The sequence below is a fragment of the Mesoplodon mirus genome (genome assembly GCF_964341445.2).
Source record: "Mesoplodon mirus genome assembly, chromosome: 7".
Taxonomy (NCBI): Eukaryota; Metazoa; Chordata; class Mammalia; order Artiodactyla; family Ziphiidae; genus Mesoplodon; species Mesoplodon mirus.
The window spans coordinates 67301780-67322634 of NC_138983.1; the positions used below are offsets into that span (position 1 = coordinate 67301780).

General features: G+C 37.2%; 1 protein-coding gene and 1 pseudogene across 3 annotated transcripts in view; one reads left to right on the top strand and one right to left on the bottom strand.

Moving 5' to 3' along the window:
• The window catches only part of PDE3B (phosphodiesterase 3B), a 170288-nt gene that overhangs the window by 34307 nt on the left and 115126 nt on the right, over positions 1–20855 (top strand). The gene's annotated exons all lie outside the window — the stretch shown is intronic.
• Positions 4816–5525, bottom strand: LOC309807844 (ubiquitin-conjugating enzyme E2 D3-like; annotated as a pseudogene). Its single transcript has one exon. The product of its transcript is annotated as a ubiquitin-conjugating enzyme E2 D3-like (transcript).

A 20855-nucleotide genomic window follows, 5' to 3' on the forward strand; every position in this document is an offset into this window, starting at 1 on the left:
TCTCATTTTTAAAGCATAAAGCGTTATTTAGTGAAGCCTATAAAAGAATAATATGAGAGAAGGTAATTCTTTTTAGGAGAAAAATGTTCTGTGTTAGTAAAACCTCAGGATTTTAGAGCTGAAAACTTTTCTAAGAGATCATTTAATCCTTTTAGTACTTGTGATATTGATATCTTAATGGGATTATTTTGCTGACAAATATAGTATTTATTGCTTTCTAAAATCCTTTGTTAATTATGGGTGCCTCCAACAATGGAGACACAAATTTAATTTAAAGGAATAGATATTATTGAGAAAAACAATTTATTCAGCCTTTCATGCAATAAAATTTGATGGAGGGCATTACGTATTATGCCAGGTGCTCCTAAGTACACAAATGAAAGCAACACAACCATTGCTCTCAGTAGTCAACAATCATTGGAAAAAAAGAAAAGGAAGAGATATTATTTTTAGCCTTGGTCGCCTTAAAAATTGGAGTTAAAGTATTGGCCCTTTTTAGTTCTGCTGGTAATAGTAGATCTTATTCTCTTACCATTCTATAGGTCTAATTGGTTAATATGTGGACTCTAATATTTAGTGAGGTTAATTGTTAGTGTGAAATTAAGGATTTCATTTTGGTTTTTATATAAAGCTAGACATAAATAGACTTCATAGTTAATTATTTATGCTGAATAATAAAAGTTTAAGTTTGGAGGATCTATATATTATTGGGAACACTTGCTCTAGAAGTTGTATTAAAAATTTGATAAAAAATAGGAAGTTTATTGATTTTATTGTAATAATTTTGTGAAACAGGAAAAATATTTTAAATTATCATGGTAAACTGTCAAAAATAAGTATTTAGAAAGGAATGTTTTAATGTTGAATTACTTGTGACTGACAACTGTAATCTTTTGCCTAAGATTAATATCATAGTACAGTGCTTTAAAAACTTTCATAGCAAAGGCTTGTCAGTTTTTCCCATTTTTAGGAAAAATTTTTAGGATATTATTTCTTAAAATATTTGTTTAATAAAAAGAAAAATTACTAATATTCCAGATGAAGTTTTCTTTCCAAATGAAGTTTTCTCTTTTAACCTTACTGTGTTCTCACTTGTCATGTTCAAGTGATATTGTTGCTGGCAAGGTCTCCTGACTAGTGAATTTATTCTCCTATCGTAAATGTTCTGATGTCATTATTTCCTTCTATGTCTTTTATCATGGCTCAGTCATTTTATGGGAACCTGACACAGTGACAGGCAAAAGGTTAGCTGGAAGAGAAAAGAGATGAAACTGAAACTAAAAGTGATTCAATATATACTAAGTTATCAGTTACTACTTGCATATTTATCCATGGTAAATTTTATATTTGTACTGGCTTTTCCTTGTGTTTTTAGGAGCCCTGTTTGGAGTATCTCATTTGGTCAGTTTAGTTAACAAATCTAAGTGCCTATTATGTGCATAACATTTCTGTGACTATCTAGCTCATTGATTTGTGCTCAAGTGATAGTATTCAATTTTAATATTAACTTTCTAAAACGTATAGAGCTTAGCCTTCCCCACATACAGGGCTTAATCTTCCCAACAAATTATATGTGTGTATTTTAATGGCAAAAGTAAATGAATTTATTCATATTCTAGCTCCCTGCCATCGGCACAAATAAATAGGTTTAACTATATTTCCTGTTAGCACTTTCTGAAGTGTTATTGAATGAGATGTCTAAAATGAGTAGTAGATATTATCTGTGTTGAGATTATCTTTGGATTCCAATTACTTACACTATCTCTTTACAACTGTTATTCAAAAATAGTTTCAAAAGTTTGAACAATTTTAACATAAAATTTCTGTTCCGCTTTTGTAATACATTTTTATTTCCTTCAAAGTAATACATACACATAAAAAATCAAACAGCACTAAAAGATTAAAATGAAAAATTGCAGTCTCCTTTCTAGTTCTTCCCCACTCTCCAGTCCTGCTTCGCAGACATAATCACTCCGAATTCTTTTCACTCTTTCTTGTGGTATTTATCTACGTAATTTAAAATAATATGCCTCTTCTGCCAATTTCTTGGCTTAAGTGATTCTTGTATGTTATTGAGAATTTAGGTCTCTTAGAGTCCTTCCCTTTCTCTCTTCTTCCATTCTCTTACTGTAGCTATGTCACAATTTTAAAATCTATTTTTGGTATTTACATTTTTTGATTATGAAAATATTGTTTACTGTTGAACTAAGTCTACTTAAAAAAAAAAAGCATCCAGTGTTACTATTAAAATGTCTGAAGCTAATCTGATTTCTCTCTGGAAGTTTTTAGGATTTTCTTTATCCTGGTGTTCACAAATTTTGTGATGTTGTGCCTTGGTATATGTCTTTTTTTCAAATTTAGGAGATTCATATCTTTTAGTTTGGGGAAATTTTCCTGTGGTTTTTAATAATTTCTCTTTTTTTCCTCTTTTCAATTCTTTCTTTCTGGGCTTACTGTTAATTGGCCATTGTATCTCCTATTTTGACAGTGTATCTCTTGGATTAATTGTTTAATTAAAAAAATTTTTTTTTCTCCCCAAGTCCATCTCTTAGGATTTTTGTTTTATTTTTCTTGTTGTCCTTCACTTCATCTTCTCATCCTTCTACTGACTTACAAAATTTTTGTTATCGTAGTTTTAATTTCTCCAAGAGCTTTCTTGTTCTCTGTTCCCATTTCAATATTATGTTTTTGTTTCATGGATGCAATGTCTACTCTTATCTCTCTGAGATTATTAATAACATTTTATCGGTGTTTTCTTCTGTTTCTTTTTCCTGCCATTTCCTAATTTCTTGTGGCTCATTTTAGTCTTTGCCTTTCTATTGGAAGCTTTCATCAGATCCTTAGAGTCTTCGTTCTCTCAAAAGCAGACTCTAAGATAGGGAGATGATTCTAGGAATTATAATCAGAGAATGGGGAAGTGAGACAGTACAAGAGGAAAACTAGTAAAGAGTATATTGATTGAGTGGATTACTGCTGTGGGCAGCTGGGATTCAATATTACTGGAGACTCTCAGAGAGACTCTATGCTGTCCAGTACTAACCACTAGCCATGTACTGTTATTTAAATTTAAATTACTTAAATTAAATAAAATTTAAAATTCAGTTTTTGGTCACACCACAACTCAAGTGCTCAGTAGCCACTTGCAGCTAGTGGCTGCCATATAGGACAGTGCAAATATCGAACATTTCCATGCTGGTTTAGACCATGATACCACAGAATTGTCTCATTGAGGTGCAGGGAAGCTGGGCACTTTATCTACCAACATCAACATCTGTCCCTTATTGGTTAAAGGTTGCTCCTGGCATTCTTTTTTTTTTTTTTTTCCCACACCAAAACAGTACTTTATTTTGTAAATTTTGACCCATTGTTACTCCCATGTTATGGTTTTTTTCAGCTGTCAAGTGTACAAGGTAAAGAAAAAATTTAGTTAGGGGGGTTGTACCTGGAAAATAAATTTCTTCAACTCCATATACACGTTTCAGAACTGCTGGGTCCCAAGTCCCTCTATGAACTCCTGGGCTGCCAGTATCATGTGCAGCCTACAAAGCTACACTATCTGAATAGCTTATTAATTCTGCATATCAGGTCAATCAATGTGTCAACCTGTAACAGACTGCACACTTTTAACTGAACATGGCAAAATATTCACTCTCTAGAACTTTACATCATCATTTGATGTCAAACAATGAAGCAAATCCCAACAGTATATACAAAAAACAGCTTTGCATTTACAAAAGATTGTTTCCCATACTGATTAATCCAGGCAGCTAACTCATTGGTTTATGCAACTTTTTTGAAGAAAAATAAATCAATTACTAGCAGAACTATTAGTTGATCACTCATCCGTTGACAACTTACATCATTTATTCAGTGCTATATTAAATAATGTATTGGAAGATAGATTAACTAATAGCTCCAAGCCTCCTAACAATTTAAATGAAAATTACAAAATGTTTGAGACCCTATTTTGGAATACAAAGGGTGTTTGACTTCCAATTTCCATTCTCTGTAGAACAAGAACAGGTCATTCCTTTATGGACATGCATAAAATACATCACATTTTCTGTTCTGCTGATGCTATAAATTCAATACCAATTCTCCAGCCACATCAGTTATGAGCATAAAGTATATCATGTAACCTCAAATCTCTAACAGTGGAAGGCTTACACAAGAATGGTTGCTGCTAGGGGCTTCCCTGGTGGCGCAGTGGTTGAGAGTCCGCCTGCCGATGCAGGGGACACGGGTTCGTGCCCCGGTCCGGGAAGATCCCACATGCCGCGGAGCGGCTGGGCCCGTGAGCCATGGCCGCTGAGCCTGCGCGTCCGGAGCCTGTGCTGCGCAACGGGAGAAGCCACAACAGTGAGAGGCCCGCATACCGCAAAAAAAAAAAAAAAAAAGAATGGATGCTGCTAGAATAATGCTGTTTCCTTTGATGTGATAACTCAGCATCCATCTCCCTCCCGCTCAGATGATTCTTCAGCATGTTAGAGCAGTGAAGAATGGTTTTAATCCCATACCCAAGTTAGAGTGAAGACATTGGTCACATAATACACATGCTCCATTTTTAAAAAAATTCTGAATCTTGGGCAACTGTTCTCCTGTAACTACTTTACAGTTTCTAAAAGCAGTTATTGTCCAAAGCTGGAAGAATTTAAGTCTTCTCAGATGAGCATGTGAATGAATGGAGGGAGGTAAACAAAATATAAAAAAGACGAAGTCTGATGGGGGAGCAGCCAGATAAGAAAATCAAAAAAGGAATGGTAATTTAAAGTTTATTCCAGCTATAATGCAGGTTATTCTGACTTTCAGATAACATCACATGGCATACTTCTGAGTCCATTCCGGAGTTATTCTGTTGTACTTATCTCTGTTTTATAGATCCGTGCAATCTCTGGCACTAGGGGGTCATCTGGGTTTGGATCACATAGCAGCGAACAAATGGATAAAAGAAATTTAGAAGTTTAAGCAGGAGACCACTGTGATCTTAGAATGTCGAGACAAATGCTGCCATTACTGTTAATATTTGGATGATAAATTTTGTTGTAAATGCAACATTAGGTGGTTTGAAGGCATAGTCTGTAGGAAATGAACTGTCAAAAAGAATACACCGCCTTGATGTGGGCTGTCATTAGGTCCCATAATAGTAGCTTGCCAATGAAACATATCATCCCCAACTGGACCTGCAGAACATTGTGCTGCAGGGTCACGGGCGAAATCACCAAGTTCCTTATTAATCCGTTTCAGTGCCATAGTCTGTGCTTTTCATTTGGCTCCGAACTATTTCGGTGTGCACTCAAAGGTCAGGCCAAAACTCTTGATTATCCCGGCGGCTGGGAAGGATTGTCTTTTGTCTCACACCAGCTCTGCCAGACACAGGCGCAGAGGGGCCGGGGCCTCCCTCAAGCTGCAGCCTGGCCTCCTCCCTGCGTGGCAGCTGGTGCCTCCCTGGCCCTACGGGACTCACGCGCACGACCTCTCCAGGCGTTCTTAACTCCCTGTTCCTTCTGGCCTGTGTCAGTCTGCTGTCTCACCTCTGTTTTCTACTAGGTGCCTGCTATACCAAATGCAGAATTTCTCTAGATCTCTGGTCTCTAGAATTTCTCCAGAGACCAAAATTCTGGTCTGCCAGTCTGAAGGGAAGTAGTTGCTTGACTGAACACGGTGGAGGCAGCGTCTTATCAGTATAAATATGTAAGTTTTCAACCAAACTCCCCAGATTTTAGTGGAAAATCTTACCCCAGCATTCTATGGTAATTGCTATCTTCAAGTGCTAGATCTTTGGAGGGGTCTGTGAGTAAATTGACTTCCTATTCTTTTTCCTTACTGTAGGCATTTAGGTTTCAATCTTTTTTGATCTGCAAATTACTACCCCTTTGGAGCTTAAGAAAAATTATGATATATAGTGTTTCAAACATACGGAAAAGTATAAAGAAAAATATACGTGCAATTCTTGTAGTGCTGTGGTAAACCCAGCTAGGCCATGATGTATTGTTTTGTCTTGTCTTTTCTTTTCCCTCCCTCCCTCCCTTCCTTTTCTTCTTTCTTTTCCTTCAACGTCAAGATCTTTTATTTGATTAAATTTTAGGAGACTTGCCAACACTCATTGGTATCAAGGCAGCTAAGATTTGTATTGGTTTTTCTCCTCTACTTTGCTGTGTTTAGTTTGGTAATATTTTATTGAGAATTTTCTGTCTATTTGCATAAGACATTTTGCCATTTAATGTTCTTTTCTTGTAACATCTGTTCTCATCTGGTTTTGATATCAGGGTAGCACTAGACTTATGAAAAAGTTGGTGAGTGTTACATCTTTTTCTGTTATCTGAAACAGTTTTTACAAGATTAGGATTAGTTGTTCCTTAAATGCTTGTTTTAACTGCTCCGTTTGGGGCTAGCTGTATTTTTTGTGTGTGTCACACTCCTTCCTTCTGTTTTAATATTTCTCTTTATAACACAGAAATATCTTTCAGTTAGGTTCAGTTAGTGTAAGCTCTTTTTGTGGGTCTGAAAGTTTCTTTGTTTAACTCTCACTTTTGAATGATAGTTTACCAAGATGTAGAATTCTAGATTGTCAGGTTTTTTTCTCCTGGGTTTTTCTTCCTCAAATATCTTTAGAAAATTTTCCAAATTTCTTCTTTTTTTAAGTTTGGCATGACCAGGAGGCTTGGGTCTTATCTAAATATTAGTTCTGAAGGTCTAACAAATGGAAATTAATTTTTTAAATGGATATCCCAGTTTCTAATTAGACACCAGCAATATTTATGACAAAAAGTCCCTTATAGTCTCAAATATCTTTAATTTTAATGGAAACATTTCCTCCAAAAGATTAAACCAGAATTTCTGAATCATGGCTCCATATTAGGACCTACTGATTTGATTGGTTTGGGATGGGGGTCTAGGTAGGCTTGGGTTATCTTTTGATGTGTCCTGGTAATTCTAATGTATAGATAGAGATTAAGAAACACTGAGTTACAAATTGAACTGTACTTCAGTGAAATTTTAATACAAATTCAGCAGTCTTTTTCTTTTTTTTTAAAGTTACTGACAATCTAATTCAAAATTAGATTGAATCTAATTTACAGGACTTCACTGATGGTCCAATGGTTAAGACTCCATGCTTCCACTGCAGGGGGCACGCTTCCTGGTGGGGGAACTAAGATCCCTCATGCTGTGCGGCAGCCAGAAAATTTTTTTTTTTTTTTACATGGAAAGACAAATAGTCGAAGCAATTAAAAAAAGAACATAGTTCAGACTACCTGATTCAAGATTTATTTAATTACAGTGTGTAGTAGTAATAAGGTAGACATTATGGATCAATAGAATAGAATCAAGTGTCCAGAAATAGACCCACACACATAAGATCAGTTGATTTTTAGCAAAGGTGCCAAGGCACATCAAAGGAGGAAGTTATAGTCTTTTCAACAAATGTCCTAGAACAACTGGCTAATCTGTGGGGGAAAAAATGAACACTGACTCTTACACCATACACAACACAAGGGTTATAGACCAAAATTTAAAAAAAAACAAACAAACTTTAAAACATCTAGAAGAAAATTCTGAAAAAAAAAACATAAAAGAAAAAAAAATAATTAACTGGACTTAATTACAATTAAAAACTTTTCTTTGAAAGCTATAGGTAAGAAAATGCAAAGGTAAGCACTAGCATGGGGAAACTATTTATAATAAATATATGTGACAAATGACTTCTATCCAGAATATTTAAAGATCTCCTACAACTCAATAAAAAGAAAACAAATGATCAAATTAAAATTAGGCAAAAACTGTGAACACTCCTGCTAGGAATGTAAAATTGTACATTCCCTTGGAAAATGTTTTGGCAATTTAGCGTATGATCTTGGAGTTCTCTCCTAAGTATTTAATGAAGAGAAATAAAAACATATATCCACAGAAAAATTTGTTCATATATGTTTGTAGCACTTTTGTTCATAAAAGCCGTAAATTAGAAACAACCCAAATGTCCTTCACAGGTGAGTGGGTAAACAAATTGTGATATATCCCTACAATGGAATACTACTCATTAATAAAAGGGAATGAACTATGAATACACACAACATGTGTGAATCTCAGAACATTAGCAAAACCTTATGCTAAATGGAAGAAGCCATATCCAAAGGAGTAAATACTGTATAATTCAGTTTATATACAATTCTAGGAAATGAAAAGTAATTTATAGTGTCACAAAGCAGATCAGTTATCTGCCACCTAGGGCCAGTGGTAGGAGGAACTGAATACAGAGGAGTTTGAGGGAACTTTTGTTGGTGATGGAATTATATCTTAATTGCGGGGATAATTACACAGTTGTACAATATTTGTCAAAAATCATTAAACTGAACATTTTAAATAGCTGTAAGTAAATTTGACTTCAATAAATTTGATTTTAAGAAAAGTAACACTGGATTGGACAATCTCATATTCTTGTCCATTTACCATAGTATATAATTATGTGTCCTTTTCATAAGTTTTTATTTATTACTTTACTATTATGGGTATACACTGACAGTTTAGTTTGTATTATAATAAAATAAAATTCTAGAATCAAAATTACATTTCAAGAAGGATTATAACTGCTCTTTTAAATTGTGTGTGTGTGTGTGCCTGCATGTGCGCGTATGTGTAGAGTCTTTACTATAGGCATCCTCTTCCAAAACAAAATAAAACAAAAATAAACAAACTGGGAATTGTAGCCTTATTTTACATAGTGCAGAATAAAATAGGCAAAGACAATTTTGGGAATGAAATTGTAGCTTCTAGTTTTTACTTTGTGACTTCAAATCCATGTTAGTGGTTAAATTACAGTGTTTATGGTTGAATGTGGAGTATTTACTGTGGAGAAAGTATATGTATGGTCTTGGCTCAATTACTAATAAAATATTTTAACCTTTAATTGAATGTTGCTATAGCATGGATGTTAAATGTATGTTACAATTACATTCTGTTGTATAATACTGGGAATGTTTTTATTATTTATATAGTAATAAGGTGAAAAAGTGTATACTGTTTAAAAAATATGTGGATAATGGCTATTTCAGATCTTTCATGTGAGACTATTAAAGCAAAAAAAAGGTTAAATACTGTTTTGTATATGCTGAATTCACTGCTGCACAGAATAGAAGGCAATGACCATGTTTTCAGAGTGCTGGAGTGATTGTAAACAGATGAAGAAGTGCTGAATCAGGCACTCCAGGACTCTGACAGTTGCCCTGGAAACAGGGTGCATTATACTTGCTAGCAATAATCTCCCTCCCTCCCTCCCTTCTTCCCTCCCTCCCTGTTTCTCTCTCCTCCCCCACTCCCTCCCTCCTCTTCCTTTCCTGTTTTTTGATGATGGCAGTGCAAGTTGAATTTGTATATTGATCTAGGCTCACACTTAATGTAAATGATTTTTTTAAATTGAGTTCAATGAAGGAAAATTAAACTATAGTTTTAATTAGACTATATTATACAGTACCTGAAACTGAAAGGCTAAATAAACTGACACCTTTTAAAGTATTACATTTTCTTAGCAACTGTTATTGAGTTAAGAAGGTAGATTGAAATTTGTAATTTACTAAGTGACCTTGGATAAATTAAGCCCTCTGTTTCTCAATTTTCTCATTTGTAAAATGGCAATGGTAATAGTACCACAACTCCTAGTGGTGATGTAAAGATTAGATGAGCTAATGTATTTGAGGTGCTGGCACATAGTAACTTCTCAACAAATGTTTGCATATCATCATCATGATCATATCCAAAGTAAAACAACTTCTATACCACACTATGGCTATTTTAATATACGTGTTACTAAGCAATATAATGTATTTAAAAGAAAAATGCTGGTAATGACACTTGCAAATAAACAAAATGAAGTGTATTGTAAATTTTAGATCATATATGTGGTTGAATTTTTAAATTGTATTTATTGCCAATGTATTAGGTTTTGTAATGATCATTTAGATAGGAGCAATATTCATTCATTTTTAGAGTTTTTGGCCAGTTTCATAGATTTTAAAATAGCTGTAAAGACATAATTACAGTTTTCATACACACATATTTTAGCATTTTGGTGCATGCTGTAGTAGATTATATCTTCAGCATCTGACAGCATGTAGTGACAATATTGATTTCTTCCTTATTCAATCGTCTAGCAAATACATATCGTGTACCTACTGTGTACCAGATGCTGGGAATATCACAATGAACAAGACAGTCAAGATTCTTGCTGTCATGAAACTACTGTCATGAAACTTAGAAATCATTGTTGGGGAAGGTATTTGGGAAGAGTGATTGGATAAAACAACACATAAAAGAACAAGATAGCTTCAGAAAGTGTGATAAGTCCTGAGAAAAAAATAAAACAGGCTGGTGGGATACAGTGTGCCTGGAAGGACTAATTTAGATTGCATGGTTATAGAAATCCTGTGTAAGAAGATGACATTTGAGCTGAGACTTGAATGATGAGGAGACAGTCTCATGAAGACCTGGGGATGGATTTTCTGGTTAGTGGGAATAGGAGTGCAACTGCTTCTTAGGCCTGATAAGCTTGGCATATTTGAATACTTTAAAAGATGAGTATTGCTAAAGGGTAACGATTGAGTGGAAGAGTGATAAAGGAGACGGTGCGTAAAGATAGGCAGGGATCTATATTTCACATTTAGCCCTGGGAATCATTTCTTACTGACTCTGTGAACCTTGATGCCACTAGCAAAGAGAAGTATGGAAAACATGTGGTTGGTGTTAACAATGTGGCTTTTAGGAAACCAAAAAATATCCACAGAGGTTTTCATTGCAGATTTGGAAGTATAATAAAAGAAATAATCATTAATTTTGTAGGCTCTGGAGATAAATCAGGCCTGACTGATTCCTGGCTTCTTTTTAGTGAAATATCAAGGTATAAAAATTTGTTTTGAAAGCAGTGGAGGAGAAAACTTGTACATAGCACCCTTTCCTCCTATTATATATGTATTTATTATATAACTACATAAATATATTCATATATATGGATATGTGTATACATAGAGATTGATATAGACACATATATGAATACTAATAATTTTGGTTCATGTTTTGTGAATGCTATTACAAGATGTGAACCTATCATATTTATATAGAATTACCAACTATGCAGTTTGCTAGTAATTTTCTATTTTGGATTAATGCACTTTGAGAATTAATCTTTCAGTCACTGGAATAGTGAATTAGTCACTCTTTGCTTTACTCACTTTGATAATTTACTTGAATATCATGGATTTTATGAAGGGATAGACTGATTTGTTTAAGTTTTTCCTTATAAGTTTAACTTCTGTCATGTTGATAGGTGATTTTTCTCTTTCTGTTTCAGGGCCACAGGCCACAAGTATCCTTTGCTCTAGTCAACCATCTGGAAATTTTATACCACTGATAATTACTAGAAAGATAATAATGGAAAAACATTAGTTAAGTGCCTACTATGTGTATGTGCACAACAATTGATAATTTCTCCTTCTGGGTTGGAGATTAGAATTAGAATATGAAAAAATATAGTTTTATGCTCTTTCTAGCAGGTGATAATTCTGTTTATTTCACTTTCAGTTGTGATCGCTAGTTCACCTCTGGTATTGAGAAAATTGTCACAAATTTTAAAAAATTATAAACAGTTCATGCTTGTGGTTAGCAGTTTAAATATTAGAATAAGAAAAATGGAAAGTAAAAGTTCCTGACCCCTGCAGTCTTATCCCCCAGAGATAAACTTTGCTAACAGGTTCTTGTGTTTCCTTCTAGAATTTTAGATGTTTATGCAAGCATATATAAGGATATGTTTGTGTGTATAAATTTACATATATAGTGTATCTTCCTTTCCTTTCTCTTTTTACATGTATAGGATCTACAATACTGTTCTGCAACATTTTTGTCACTTAGTACATATTATTGATATCTTTCATAGACCCATCTTGTTCTTTTTTTTGGTTGCTTCGGGTCTTAGTTGCGGCATGCGGGATCTTCGCTGAGGCATGTGCAATCTTTCGTTGTGGCCTGCGGGCTCCAGAGCATGTGGGCTCAGTAGTTGTGGCTCACGGGCTCTCTAGTTGTGGCACAGGCTCTAGAGTGTGCAGGCTCAGTAGTTGCGGTGCAAGGGCTTAGATGCCCCGCAGCATGTGGGATCTTAGTTCCCTGACAAGGGATCTAACCTGCATCCCCTGCATTGGAAGGCGGATTCTTAACCACTGGACCACCTGGTAAATCCCTCATCTTGTTCTTTATAACAGCTGCATGGTGGTCCATTGTTTGAATACAGTGTAATTTATTGACCTGGCTTCTATTGATAAACAGTCTCCTTGTAATTTGTATACTTGCATCGTGTATAAGTTTATCCATAGGCATTGCCTTTAAAAGTTTTAAAGCAGTTGCCAAGTTGTCTTTTAAAATAGTAGCAACAATTTATATGCACCACACTGTGTTCCAGTATTTCCCCTTTATATTCTAGCTAATGCACAAAACCAAAAACAGTTGACTGTAGATAGGTGAATTTTAGTGATAAACAGAAAATATTTTTGGTTATGATAAAAGTACCATTTATTTTCTTTTTCTTTTTTTTTTTTGGTATCTTGTGACATCTTTATAAATACATGGCAAAAGTTGAGTTTTACATTTAATCTCAAAGATGGTAGTACAGTGCTCAGCATGCTTGTTAGAAAACTTATACAGGACATGAATGATCTAAAGTGGTTAAAATAAATGATATTTATTTTAATACTTAGTTATTATATGCAAGCTAAAGTTCATGTAATTCAAATAACAGTAAGTACATTTTTAGACTTCTTAGTATGGACTTTTTCTGTCATTAAATATAGTTAATATAGTTTTAAAATGAATGATTAAAATGGATTTAAATTTTGCAGATTGGATCAGGCAAGAATCATCAATGGATGCTAAATCCATGGGGAACTTTTAATGAGGAACAGGATATTTCAGTGATTTTAAAGAGTATCCTTGCAGATTGCTTATTAGTTGCAAGGGAAAAAAACAATAACTATACAGAGGATAAATCAGACAACACCTTGATCGATGATCAAAATTAATAGCAGTAAGGGGTAGATGGATATCGTGTGTTTCCAGATGTGATTCTCCAAGCAGTATTAGTATTTCAACCAAGAATGAATAACCTAAATCTAGTTATGAGAAAAGATCAGACAAACCCCAAAATGAGGAGCATACTATTAAAAACAAAGGTTTAGGAGAGACTTCCGGGTAAGATGGCGGAAGAGTAAGACGCGGAGAACACCTTCCTCCCCACGGATACACCAGAAATACAGCTACACGTGGAACAACTCCTACAGAACACCTACTGAACGCTGGCAGAAGACCCCAGACCTCCCAAAAGGCAAGAAACTCCCCACATACCTGGGTAGGGCAAAGCGGAGAGATCCCCACACAGAGGATCGGTGCCGAGCGGCACTCACCAGCCCGAGAGGCTTGTCTGCTCGCCCGCCGGGGCGCGCAGCGCTGGAAGCTGAGGCTCGGGCTTCGGTCGGAGCGCAGGGAGAGGACTGGGGCTGGCGGCGAGAACTCAGCCTGAAGGGGGCTAATGTGCCACAGCTAGCCGGGAGGGAGTCCGGGAAAACTCTGGAGCTGCCGAAGAGGCAAGAGACTTTTTCTTCCCTCTTGGTTTCCTGGTGCGCGAGGAGAGGGGATTAAGAGCGCTGCTTAAAGGGGCTCCACGGACGGGCGCGAGTCGCGACTGAAAGCGCGGAACCCAGTGACAGGCGTGGGACGCTGGGGCTGCTGCTGCCGCCGCCAAGAAGCCTGTGTGCGAGCGCAGGTCACTGCCCACACCGCCCTTCCGGGAGCCTGTGCAGCCCACCACTGCCGGGGTCCCGGGATCCAGGGGCGGCTTCCCTGGGAGAACGCACGGTGCGCCTCGGGCTGGTGCAACGTCACGCCGACCTCTGCCGCTGCAGGCTCGCCCCGCACTCCGTGCCCCTCCCTCCCTCCCGGCCTGAGTGAGCCAGAGTCCCCGAAGAGGCTGCTCCTTTAACCCTGTCCTATCTGAGCGAAGAACAGACGCCCTCCGGCGACCTACACGCAGAGGCGGGGCCAAATCCAAAGCTGAGACCCAGGAGCTGTGAGAACAAAGAAGAGAAAGGGAAACCTCTCCCAGCAGCCTCAGAAGCAGAGGATTAAAGCTCCACAATCAACTTGATGTACCCTGCATCTGTGGAATACATGAATAGACAACACATCATCCCAAATTGAGGAGCCCGGAGTCAGTGCTGTGCCTCTGAGGTGGGAGAGCCAACTTCAGGACACTGGTCCACAAGAGACCTCCCAGCTCCACATAATATCAAACGGCGAAAATCTTCCAGAGATCTCCATCTCAACACCAGCACCCAGCTTCACTCAACGACCAGCAGGCTACAGTGCTGGACACCCTAAGCCAAACAACTAGCAAGACAGGAACACAACGCCACCCATTAGCAGAGAGGTGGCCTAAAATCATAAAAAGTCCACAGACACCCCAAAACACACCACCAGACGTGGACCTGCCCACCAGAAAGACAAGATCCAGCCTCATCCACCAGAACACAGGCACTAGTCCCCTCCACCAGGAAGCCTACACAACCCACTAAACCAACCTTAGCCACTGGGGACAGACACCAAAAACAACGGGAACTACGAACCTGCAGCCAGCAAAAAGGAGACCCCAAACACAGTAACATAAGCAAAATGAGAAGACAGAAAAACACACAGCAGGAGAAGGAGCAAGATAAAAACCCACCAGACCTAACAAATGAAGAGGTAATAGGCACTCTACCTGAAAAAGAATTCAGAATAATGATGGTAAAGATGATCCAAGATTCTCTTTCCCAGATCCAAGATCTTGGAAATAGAATAGACAAAATGCAAGAAACAGTTAACAAGGACCTAGAAGAACTAAAGATGAATCAAGCATCGATTAAAAACACAATAAATGAAATGAAAAATACTCTAGATGGGATCAATAGCAGAATAACTGAGGCAGAAGAACGGATAAGTGAGGTGGAAGATAAAATAGTGGAAATAACTGCTGCAGAGCAAAATAAAGAAAAAAGAATGAAAAGAACAGAGGACAGTCTCAGAGACCTCTGGGACAACATTAAACGCACCAACATTCGAATTATAGGGGTTCCAGAAGAAGAAGAGAAAAAGAAAGGGACTGAGAAAATATTTGAAGAGATTATAGTTGAAAACTTCCCTAATATGGGAAAGGAAATAGTTAATCAAGTCCAGGAGGCACAGAGAGTCCCATACAGAATAAATCCAAGGAGAAATACGCCAAGACACATATTAATCAAACTGTCAAAAATTAAACACAAAGAAATCATATTAAAAGCAGCAAGGCAAAAACAACAAATAACACACAAGGGAATCCCCATCAGGATAACAGCTGATCTCTCAGCAGAAACTCTACAAGCCAGAAGGGAGTGGCAGGACATACTTAAAGTGATGAAGGAGAAAAACCTGCAACCAAGATTACTCTACCCAGCAAGGATCTCATTCAGATTTGATGGAGAAATTAAAACGTTTACAGACAAGCAAAAGCTGAGAGAGTTCAGCACCACCAAACCAGCTTTACAACAAATGCTAAAGGAACTTCTCTAGGCAAGAAACACAACAGAAGTAAAAGACCTACAATAATGAACCCAAAACAATTAAGAAAATGGGAATAGGAACATACATATCGATAATTACCTTAAATGTAAATGGACTAAATGCTCCCACCAAAAGACACAGAGTGGCTGAATGGATACAAAAACAAGACCCATCTATATGCTGTCTACAAGAGACCCACTTCAGACCTAGAGACACATACAGACTGAAAGTAAGGGGATGGAAAAAGATATTCCATGCAAATGGAAACCAAAAGAAAGCTGGAGTAGCAATTCTCATATCAGACAAAATAGACTTTAAAATAAGGACTACTAGAAGAGACAAAGAAGGACACTACATAATGATCAAGGGATCGATCCAAGAAGAAGATATAACAATTGTAAATATTTATGCACCAAACATAGGAGCACTTCAATACATAAGGCAAATACTAACAGCCATAAAAGGAGAAATCGACAGTAACACAATCATAGTAGGGGACTTTAACACCCCACTTTCACCAATGGACAGATCATCCAAAATGAAAATAAATAAGGAAACACAAGCTTTAAATGATACATTAAACAAGATGGACTTAATTGATATTTATAGGACATTCCATCCAAAAACAACAGAATACACATTTTTCTCAAGTGCTCATGGAACATTCTCCAGGATAGATCATATCTTGGGTCACAAATCAAGCCTTGGTAAATTTAAGAAAATTGAAATTGTATCAAGTATCTTTTCCGACCACAATGCTATGAGACTAGATATCAATTACAGGAAAAGAGCTGTAAAAAATACAAACACATGGAGGCTAAACAATACACTACTTAATAACGAAGTGATCACTGAAGAAATCAAAGAGGAAATTAAAAAATACCTAGAAACAAATGACAATGGAGACACGACGACCCAAAACCTATGGGATGCAGCAAAAGCAGTTCTAAGAGGGAAGTTTATAGCAATACAATCCCACCTTAAGAAACAGGAAACATCTCGAATAAACAACCTAACCTTGCACCTAAAGCAATTAGAGAAAGAAGAACAAAAACATCCCAAAGTTAGCAGAAGGAAAGAAATCATAAAAATCAGATCAGAAATAAATGAAAAAGAAATGAAGGAAATGATAGCAAAGATCAATAAAACTAAAAGCTGGTTCTTTGAGAAGATAAACAAAATTGATAAACCATTAGCCAGACTCATCAAGAAAAAAAGGGAGAAGACTCAAATCAATAGAATTAGAAATGAAAAAGGAGAAGTAACAACTTACACTACAGAAATACAAAAGATCATGAGAGATTACTATAAGCAACTCTATGCCCATAAAATGGACAACCTGGAAGAGATGGACAAATTCTTAGAAATGCACAACCTGCCAAGACTGAATCAGGAAGAAATAGAAAATATGAACAGACCAATCACAAGCACTGAAATTGAAACTGTGATAAAAAATCTTCCAACAAACAAAAGCCCAGGACCAGATGGCTTCACAGGCGAATTCTATCAAGCATTTAGAGAAGAGCTAACACCTATCCTTCTGAAACTCTTCCAAAATATAGCAGAGGGAGGAACACTCCCAAACTCATTCTACGAGGCCACCATCACCTTGATACCAAAACCAGGCAAGGATGTCACAAAGAAAGAAAACTACAGGCCAATATCACTGATGAACATAGATGCAAAAATCCTCAACAAAATACTAGCAAACAGAATCCAACAGCACATTAAAAGGATCATACACCATGATCAAGTGGGGTTTATTCCAGGAATGCAAGGATTCTTCAATATACGCAAATCAATCAACGTGATACACCATATTAACAAATTGAAGGAGAAAAACCATATGATCATCTCAATAGATGCAGAGAAAGCTTTCGACAAAATTCAACACCCATTTATGATAAAAACCCTGCAGAAAGTAGGCATAGAGGGAACTTTCCTCAACATAATAAAGGCCATATATGACAAACCCACAGCCAGCATCGTCCTCAATGGTGAAAAACTGAAACCATTTCCACTAAGATCAGGAACTAGACAAGGTTGCCCACTTTCACCACTCTTATTCAACCTAGTTTTGGAAGTTTTAGCCACAGCAATCAGAGAAGAAAAGGAAATAAAAGGAATCCAAATTGGAAAAGAAGAAATAAAGCTGTCACTGTTTGCAGATGACATGATACTATACATAGAGAATCCTAAAGATGCTACCAGCAAACTACTAGAGCTAATCAATGAATTTGGTAAAGTTGCAGGATACAAAATTAATGCACAGAAATCTCTGGCATTCCTATATACTGATGATGAAAAATCTGAAAGTGAAATCAAGGAAACACTCCCATTTACCATTGCAACAAAAAGAATAAAATATCTAGGAATAAACCTACCTAAGGAGACTAAAGACCTGTATGCAGAAAATTATAAGACACTGATGAAAGAAATTAAAGATGATACAAATAGATGGAGAGATGTACCATGTTCTTGGATTGGAAGAATCAACATTGTGAAAATGACTCTACTACCCAAAGCAATCTACAGGTTCAATGCAATCCCTATCAAACTACCACTGGCATTTTTCACAGAACTAGAACAAAAAATTTCACAATTTGTATGGAAACACAAAAGACCCCGAATAGCCAAAGCAATCTTGAGAACGAAAAATGGAGCTGGAGGAATCAGGCTCCCTGACTTCAGACTATACTACAAAGCTACAGTAATCAAGACAGTATGGTACTGGCACAAAAACAGAAAGATAGATCAATGGAACAGGATAGAAAGCCCAGAGTTAAACCCACGGACATATGGTCACCTTATCTTTGATAAAGGAGGCAGGAATGTACAGTGGAGAAAGGACAGTCTCTTCAATAAGTGGTGCTGGGAAAACTGGATAGGAACATGTAAAAGTATGAGATTAGATCACTCCCTAACACCATACACAAAAATAAGCTCAAAATGGATTAAAGACCTAAATGTAAGGCCAGACACTATCAAACTCTTAGAGGAAAACATAGGCAGAACACTCTATGACATAAATCACAGCAAGATCCTTTTTGACCCACCTCCTAGAGAAATGGAAATAAAGACAAAAATAAACACATGGGACCTAATGAAACTTCAAAGCTTTTGCACAGCAAAGGAAACCATAAACAAGACCAAGAGACAACCCTCAGAATGGGAGAAAATATTTGCAAATGAAGCAACTGACAAAGGATTAATCTCCAAAATTTATAAGCAGCTCATGCAGCTCAATAACAAAAAAACAAACAACCCAATCCAAAAATGGGCAGAAGACCTAAATAGACATTTCTCCACAGAAGATATACAGACTGCCAACAAACACAAGGATGCTCAACATCTTTACTCATTAGAGAAATGCAAATCAAAACTACAATGAGATATCATCTCACACCAGTCAGAATGGCCATCATCAAAAAATCTAGAAACAATAAATGCTGGAGAGGGTGTGGAAAAAAGGGAACACTCTTGCACTGCTGGTGGGAATGTGAATTGGTGCAGCCGCTATGGAGAACGGTATGGAGGTTCCTTAAAAAACTACAAATAGAACTACCATATGACCCAGCAATCCCACTACTGGGCATATACCCTGAGAAAACCATAATTCAAAAAGAGACATGTACCAAAATGTTCATAGCAGCCCTATTTACAATAGCCCGGAGATGGAAACAACCTAAGTGTCCATCATCGGATGAATGGATAAAGAAGATGTGGCACATATATACAATGGAATATTACTCAGCCATAAAAAGAAATGAAATTGAGCTATTTGTAATGAGGTGGATAGACCTAGAGTCTGTCATACAGAGTGAAGTAAGTCAGAAAGAGAAAGACAAATACTATATGCTAACACATATATATGGAATTTAAGAAAAAAAAATGTCATGAAGAACATAGGGGTAAGACAGGAATAAAGACACAGACCTACTAGAGAATGGACTTGAGGATATGGGGAGGGGGAAGGGTAAGCTGTGACAAAGTGAAAGAGCAGCATGGACATATATACACTACCAAATGTGAGGTAGATAGCTAGTGGGAAGCAGCCGCATAGCACAGGGAGATCAGCTCGGTACTTTGTGACCGCCTGGAGGGGTGGGATAGGGAGGGTGGGAGAGAGACGCAAAAGGGAGGGGATATGGAAACATATGTATATGTATAACTGATTAAATTTGTTATAAAGCAAAAAAATAAAATAAAATTTAAAAAAAAAAAAACAAAAAAAACCACAAAGGTTTAGGGCTTCCCTGGTGGCGCAGTGGTTGGGAGTCCGCCTGCCGATGCAGGGGACACGGGTTCGTGCCCCAGTCCGGGAAGATCCCACATGCCGCGGAGCGGCTGGGCCCGTGAGCCATGGCCACTGAGCCTGCGCATCCGGAGCCTGTGCTCCGCAACTGGAGAGGCCACAACAGTGAGAGGCCCGCGTACCGCAAAACAAAAACCAAAAAGAAAAACCAAAGCCCCCCCACAAAGGTTTATATTCTAAAAAAAAGTCAGTGTTATAAAACGCAAAGAGAGCCTTTAGATAGGTTTCAGATTAAAGGAGAGTAAAGAGATGTAACTAAATGTAATACCGATTGTAAATTGGATCCTATAAAAACTTACAGGACATTATTAGATCGATTGACAAAATTTGAACAGGACAGTAGATTTGATACGAGTATTTAGCAACGTTGATTTTTCTGAAGTTAACTGTAGTATGGTTATGTAGGAGAATATCCCTATTCTTACAAATTTACACTGAAGAATTTAGGGATAAGAGGGTATGATATAAGCAATTTTCTCTCAAAAATTTCAAGAGGAAAAAATAGAGTATGGTTGTAAGGGTGCATATATGATAAGGTAAATAGGACAAAATATATTTTAAATATTTATTTATTTTTATTTTTAAATTTTCTTTTATTATTTTTTGGCTGCGTTGGGTCTTAGTTGCAGCACGCAGGATCTTCGTTGAGGCATGCGAGATCTTTCATTGCCGGACGCGGACTCTTCCTTGCAGCGCGCAGGCTTCTCTCTAATTGTGGTGCGTGAGCTCCAGAGCGCGTGGGCTTCTGCAGTTTGCAGCAGACATGCTCTCTTGTTGAGGCTTGAGCTTAGTAGTTGTTTCGCACGGGCTTAGTTGCCCCGCGGCGTGTGGGATCTTAGTTCCCTGACCAGGGATTGAACCCACATGCCCTGCATTGGAAGGTGGATTCTTTACCACTGGACCACCAGGGAAGTCCCCAGGACAAAATATTAACAGT